General features: G+C 44.4%; 1 pseudogene; it reads left to right on the top strand.

Moving 5' to 3' along the window:
* The first annotated feature begins 4,996 nt into the window (after positions 1-4,996).
* On the top strand, positions 4,997-5,112 carry LOC149437636 (U2 spliceosomal RNA; annotated as a pseudogene).
* The last annotated feature ends 2,486 nt before the right edge of the window (positions 5,113-7,598 follow it).

Below are 7,598 nucleotides of genomic sequence, written 5' to 3'. Positions count from 1 at the left end.
ACTATCTTCTCCCATTGTGTGCCTCCTGGGTGCGCATTCCCATTGTTCATTGAGGTCATTGAGTCACCTATTGTTTGTTGGCAAGTCCTTCTGGAGGTGCCTACATGGTAGGATTAGACTGATATCAGCTTCACCTCCTTGGCTAATCAGTGTGGAATGTTTATCTCTGTAACGGAACCGGACCCCGACTGCGCTTGGGTATTTCCGTTAGACTTCCGCTTCCCTGTCCGAACACCGACCACAGACACCACTCTTGAAGTAAAACCAGGAAATAGACTACTTTATTTTAACACAGATACAAGATATATACATTCAAGGGAACAACCCCCCCTCCCTGCATAATGACACAGGGCGGGGCAATCTACCTTTAGTAACAAGAGACACTCTAGCAGACTGTCCCATCAGGAGGGAGGGCTGCCAGAAACACCCCCCACCAAGCCAATACACAAACACATACATCCCATAATAGTTTGCTCCCAAGCAAGACACACAACAGAATAATGGAATGCAATCACATGGCATTAAACAATCCACAAACCCCACCTATCTCCTAAGTGAGCTGCATTCCATGGGCCCCCCACCCAAAGTGACTCCCGTCACAATCTCAGTGTGTAATATTTGTTTTATTGTTCATAAGGGGACAGGCCCTTTTTCTCTGGAGGGCATAAAAACCTGTGTTTTCTGTTCAATAAAGAGTTCCTGTTTGGTATCTAAGCTAGTCTCCCATATGGAAGAAAAATATATTTGAAATATATTTTTAAAATATTCTTCCCAAATATATTGACATATATTTGAAATACTACAATTTCACCCATATTCAATATATTTCAAGATATCGTTATATATATATATATTGCATTTGAAATGTGATTTTTATATATTATAAAATATATGAAAAATATTTTTAATAATATAAAAATAAATATTTTTAAATATTTTTTTTAACATATAAAAAAGTAATTTTAACATATATGTTTACATATATTTGTAAAATGCATTCCAAAAATGTAGATTTGTATTTTTAAAGACATACAGTATATTTGAAAGTTTATTTTTAAAAATATTTTTCATATATTTTGTAATAAAACCACATTTCAATATATATATATATATATATATATATATATATATATATTGAAATATATTTTGAAACCAGGGGTGGACTGACCATTTGGAAACTCGGGCACTGCTCGAGGGCCCGGGGTCAGTAGGGGGCCCCCTGAGATGCCCCTGGTACCTTTTTCATAGGCTTTTTTGAGTTTGGGCAAAGACACATGGGCCCCATGATCCCCTAATGCCCGGGGGCCCCATAAGTTGTCAGTCCACCCCTGTTTGAAACATATTAAATACGGCCAAAATTGTAGAATTTCTTGTCCTCCTCCCCCGACATGAGTGCCTGACGTGACAAATGTGCTTCTGGAAGAATGGTCCAACCTTCCCATAGACACCCTCCTAAACCTTGTGGACGGCCTTCCCAGAAGAGTTGAAGCTGTTATAGCTGCAAAGGGCGGGGCCAACTCAATATTGAACCCTACGGACTAAGACTGGGAGGGGCCATTAAAGGTCATGTGTGTGGAAAGGGCGGGGTCAACTCAATATTGAACCCTACGGACTAAGACTGAGATGCCAATAAAGTTCATGTGTGTGTAAAGGCAATATACAAAGGCCCAATACTTTTGGCAATATAGTGTAGCTGCCAAGAATACAAAACATCAAATAGTATGAAATAGTACATCAAATAGTAAGCAAAATCTATAGCCTGTAGGGATAAGTAGTTAACAATAAGCCACAACGCACCAGACAGATCATTAAAGTGTAGCAAGGTATACCAGGGATCCCTGGAAAAAAACTGGTTGAACAAGGAATGCATGAGTTTCAGGACCCTGGACCAAAACCATGTGAGCATGGGACATGTCCACCAGGTATGGAAGACATTGGTAGGATTTGGGCAGCAATGAAAGCACCAGCCAGTATGAGATGGCTGAAGATGGGCTACGCGTGATAGAACCATGTACTACCTGGTAACGGTTTTGAACACAGACCCCGTAGTATTTAGATTAATTGGGCAGGAGACTATCGTGGTCCAAATTTGCAGCCAGTCCTTTCTATCCCTGATGTATGAGAGGTCCTTCTCCCCCTTGGAAATGTAAGCATGGTCAGTATGGTGGGTGGAATTGTTCAATAGAGAATAGATATCAGCTTGGGAGAGATAGATGTACAGTCACAAATGTGCTCAAATAATGACAGCTGCCTCGTAAGGACTTTTCTTCAATAGGGTGGAAAGCCAGTGCTTTATTTGTAGGAAGAAAAATAATTCAGAGAGATGGGGCTCTAGTAGCAATAATTTTTTCAACTAACACCAATCAAAGTAGAAACAAATGTTTTGCTTTGTGGTTTTTTTTATGTTTTTTGTCTATGGATTGCATAAAAAGTGAAATCGTTTTTCTAAGGTTATATCACCAATTAAGCTTGGGGCTCTTTCACTGTCAGAGCGATAAGGATGTGGAACTCACTTCCACAATCGGTGGTGTCCGCGGGAAGTATTGAGAGTTTAACCACTTCAAGTCCGGACACTTTCCCCCCCTTCCAGTCCGAACACTTTCACCCCCTTCCAGTCCGGACACTTTCACCCCCTTCCAGTCCGGACACTTTCCCCCCCTTCCAGTCCGGACACTTTCACCCCCTTCCAGTCCGGACACTTTCACCCCCTTCCAGTCCGGACACTTTCACCCCCTTCCAGTCCAGACACTTTCCCCCCTTTCCAGTCCGGACACTTTCCCCCCTTCCAGTCCGGACACTTTCACCCCCTTCCAGTCCAGACACTTTCACCCCCTTCCAGTCCGGACACTTTCCCCCTTTCCAGTCCGGACACTTTCCCCCCTTCCAGTCCGGACACTTTCACCCCCTTCCAGTCCGGACACTTTCACCCCCTTCCAGTCCGGACACTTTCCCCCCCTTCCAGTCCGGACACTTTCACCCCCTTCCAGTCCGGACACTTTCCCCCCCTTCCAGTCCAGACACGTTCACCCCCTTCCAGGCTAGGCCAATTTTCAGCTTTCAGTGTTATCACACTTTGAATGACAATTGCGCGGTCATGCAACACTGTACCTATATGAATTTTTAGCATTTTTTTGAGACAGATAAAACTTTATTTTGGTGGTATTTGTTCACCACTGGGATTTTTTTTTTTTTTGCTAAATAAATGAAAAAGTCCAAAAATTTTGAAAAAAGTGTTTTTCTTATAAAATTTTGCAAATAAATAATCTTTCTTCGTAAATCTTGGCCAAAATTTATTCCATTATCTTTTTAGTAAAAAAAAAACAAATTAGTTTATAACCAATAATTATAATTTTTCAAATTTGTTTTTTACATTTTTATTTTATTTTTTTGTATTATTATTTATGTTTTTTTTTTTTACATACTGTCACCCTAGCAGTACAGTGTCACCATAGTGACACTGTACTACTTGTGGGGGGTGAAATTTTCTTTTTTTTACACTTAATGCTTTTACACCCATAAAGGCTGTAAAAGCAATCATTTCTCTTTCTCTCTGGCTGCTTTCTTGCAGCCATTGAGGAATACTGTGTGAGCTGTGATTGGTCACATGGTACAAGACTGTTGTGAATAGCCCTGTACCATGTGACCTCTGTGATCATTCACAAATTTCACAAGTAGTAAGAAATGATGTCAGAAGTGACATCTTGCTTACTACTCACGTGATCACTGATTGGCCAATCAGTAATCTCATGATCGGGACCTCACACAGAGGTCCCATACAACGGCCGGTGTTCCACTGTGTCCGGAGGACACAGCAGGCATCGGATCGCGGTGCTGGGAGCGGGGAGGCCATTTATAAACGGCCACCCGCCCCTGCATTGCTCCTGTCTGGCGTTTATATACATGAAGTGGTTAAAAAAAAAATGATTCTTAGATGGGCATCTTAGCGAACACAATATACAGGGATATGGGCTATGATTTTTGACATGAGTTCACACCCACATAGGTTGAACTGGATGGACTGTTGTTTTATTCACCTTTTCCAACTATGTAACTATGTAAGCTTTGTTTGTGCTGAATAGAAACAATTCCCATGTTACTTTGTTACCTTCAGTAATGACAAAGTTATTGTCCAATCGATAGGCCCATAGCAGAAATGTAAAAACCGCTCTGGTCCATAAAGGGTGTAGAGGAGTGGGAGCTGAGGGGGTTAAACTGATTTTTCTTTTTTTACATGTATACTTTTGAATATGTTTAGCCCCTCCTCCGCTCTAAGCTGGTTATTATAAAGTCCTGGTAATGATAATTATAACCCGGTAGCAGCTCTATTGTCGGTGAACTCCGGGGATGAGATAATCTGATTAATGTAAAAGAACAGCAATTTATGGAATGTGCAGAATGTCAATTGCTAACCAGCTTCATCATTTTTCCCCCCTAGAGGACCTGTCTTGAAGCAAATTGGTAGGAAATGTCTATGAGTTCTGAGAGCTGTAGCTGCCATGGCATCTCATACGGGTTTCATAGCCGCGTGACCTCCAGTGCTGCCTGGAACCTTATCCAAGTGTCTTCTTCTCCAGGGAGTGGAGAAGAAGTACATGTTCACCCTCCCCCAACGTCTCTCGATGCAATGTTGCGGGCCTGAACAATCTATCATCAGAATCAGGTGATTCCTCATGGGTGGGGACAGGTGTCTATGCATATGTATATGCAAATAGTGACTTTGAGAAAGTCCTTGTTAAACAGCCATGTTTGAGGATGAGGCCATTGGAGGGGCACATTGATCTCAAAGCAAGACAAAAGTCGACAGGCTATAGCATGTGAACTTCACACAGTAGAACTATGAGCGCGTTCACGTATGATGATTGAGGCCTTGGATGTAAAGTTCTCTGGCTATGACAGTGCTGTGGATGGATAATATATACACAGGAGCAAGACTTAGGTCTCCAGATGGACACCAAGGACTGGTCTAACATTTGATCTCCTATCAAGTTGGCTTTGCATCGCTTCTCGGCCTTTTGGCTAAGATCAAGTGTAGTATCTGTTCTTATCAGTGTCCAGTGGGGGTGCTCCCGACCATTCTAGCTTTGCGGGGATGGTTGTTGTATAGTACCCTCACTGGTATGATGGGGGTCCGGAAGGCTAGTACCGGAGGGACAGAAACCAGGGAGCGCCATGATTCGTTCTGGGGCCTTGGGAGTAATTCCTCTGGGAAGACTGGAAAGACCCAGTACCTCCTGATTTGGACGGATCTACCTTGGTCTGGCCTGGGGCTGGGGACGCAAAAAGTCCGCAAACTCAGTGCCCCCTGGGGAAGACGCTCCCAGGGGTGTCACTAGTAACACTTGGGTGTGGGACCCCACGGTGTGAAGATGACACATGGCCACTGTTTTTCACTTCTTTTTGCACAGCGCCCTAAGGACCAGGTCTTTTGGCTAAGTCCGGGGCAATTTTTGCTACAGGCCTCAGGGCCTGGTCTGTGCACTATTAGGCACGGTACCACTTTTTTATTTTTTATTTATTTACCACTCCCACATTTTGTCACTTTTTCTGTTCTTATGTGTGTGTTTTTCACGGATGGAGGGTGTGGGTCCTCGGGCCTTACCTGAAGTCTAGGGGGAGGATGTGTGGCCATACGGTTCCTTCCTCCCCTGATCCCTAGGGGGTTTTCTCTTCGGGAGAACCCCCTCGCCTAGTACTGGATGTCCGGCTTCGGCTGGGCATAAGGAACGGTGGTCCACCAGGCCTTTTGGCCAGGAGGACCAAATGGGAACCTTGTCCCTGTCAGGAGCTTCGTGCCCCGGGGGATCAGGCGAACGGTCCAACCCTCTCGGTGGTAGGACAAACACACCCCTAAGTGCACTTTTTCGTGTGGTGTTCGCACTTGCACTTTTTTTGTGATCACTTACGGGTTTTTCGTTGTAGTTTGCACGTTTGCGGACTTAAAAAAAAATCAAGTTGGCTTTGCATAATATAGTGGCCTTAGAAACAAATTAGAATGTAATTATCAGGTGGTACCTGGCCCCTGCTTGGATGGCTAAATTTCAACTGCCCTACCCTCCCCTCTGGTTTCCATGGCTGTCCAGATGTTGGCACCCACCATCATATTTGGTGTTCTTGTCCATTGTTTCAATCCTTTTTGGGCAAGAATTTTTCGTATCCTCTCTACCCTGTTTAGCTGTCCTTTGGACATAGAACCGGCCATGGCTCTACTTAACTAAAAACCTTTAGATGTGACTGGACAACAATCCAGACTCCTCCAGCAGGTCACTACCGCAGTAAAGCAAACCATTGCAAAGGCATAGAAAATGCCACATCTCAGTATTACAGGAACCAAATATAGAATTACCAGGGCCATGATACATGCTGAGGTCAAAGAAGTCCTGCTAGACAGGGTTAAGAAGTATGAACGTTTATGAAGACCATGGGTAGACCATTACCTCCCAGCTGACTGACAAAATGTAATTATCGCCTTAACTACTTTTAGTGCATGTCTAAGGCCCTGCTGGGCCTCCTTGATTCCACCCCTCCTGGGACCTTGCCTTCTCTTTCACTCCTCCATCTCTACCTTCTCTTTCGTCCTGCTTCCTATTTTCCTTTTGCTTTTTGTAGCATCTCCCTTCTACTCCCACTACCTACAGGCTCCCCTTATTAGTGGCTGTCTGTCTACTAGGATGCTACCAGCCACATTTGCCACCCTGCTATCTCAGGACCCAACATATGGAATAGTAGTATTTCTCCCTTCTCCCTCCTGCAGTATTAAGTCCATGAAGGCTAGGTTCACATCTGTGCGGGTGGTGCCGCTGTGGAATCCGCACACAAATCCGTGCGGCCACAACACCCGCACAGAGAAATGCAGACCCGCGGGCGGGTGCCATTATTTCTAATGGCACGCCGCCCGTACTGAAAAATGCAACTGTACTGGGAACCGAGGTTCCCGTGCGGGTTGCGTTTTCGGAAGAAGTGCAGGGACTTCTTCCCAGCGTGTCACGGGCACGGGAGTCCATTCAAATGAATGGGCTCTCGTGCCCATGCAAAACGCGGCCCGCATGGCCGTATATATGTAAACCAGGGCTTAGTGTGCCTTTCTCATACACCAATTGAGGTATACAATGAAATACCAACAACAGGTTTGGCTGCGAGGAAGGTTTGCAATTGTATGGTCTTAAAGGACGCCAATGATAGCTCTTATTATTCTATACCATGTTGTCCTAAAATCGCCAAATGTTTGACTCCACTGCAGGGGCGAACTGACAACTCATGGGGCCCCTGGGCAATAGGGGATCATGGGGCCACTGTGTCCTTGCCCAAACTCAAAAAAGCCTATGAAAAAGGTACCAGGGGCATCTCATGGGGCCCCCTACTGACCCCGGGCCCTCAGGCAGTGCCTGAGTTTCCAAATGGTCAGTCCCCCCTGCTCCACTGTTACCTACATGCACTCCCTGTTATTTTGATGCATTTTTGGGCATCCTTTCCCTCTCCCCTCTTTTTTGGAATAATCACCCTGTGTCTTTATTATTTACGTGTACAGTCTTTTCTTACTTTAAGAAAATATATTTGAACAAGGATAATATATACTCTGTGCAGATGCTCTTTGGTCAACC

The sequence above is a fragment of the Staurois parvus genome, unplaced genomic scaffold (genome assembly GCF_062004578.1).
Source record: "Staurois parvus isolate SC_StPar_1 unplaced genomic scaffold, SC_StPar_1.0 ptg001281l, whole genome shotgun sequence".
NCBI lineage: Eukaryota > Metazoa > Chordata > Amphibia > Anura > Ranidae > Staurois > Staurois parvus.
The sequence above is the reverse complement of the archived record's forward strand: the minus strand, read 5'-3'. Positions and strand labels throughout refer to the sequence as shown.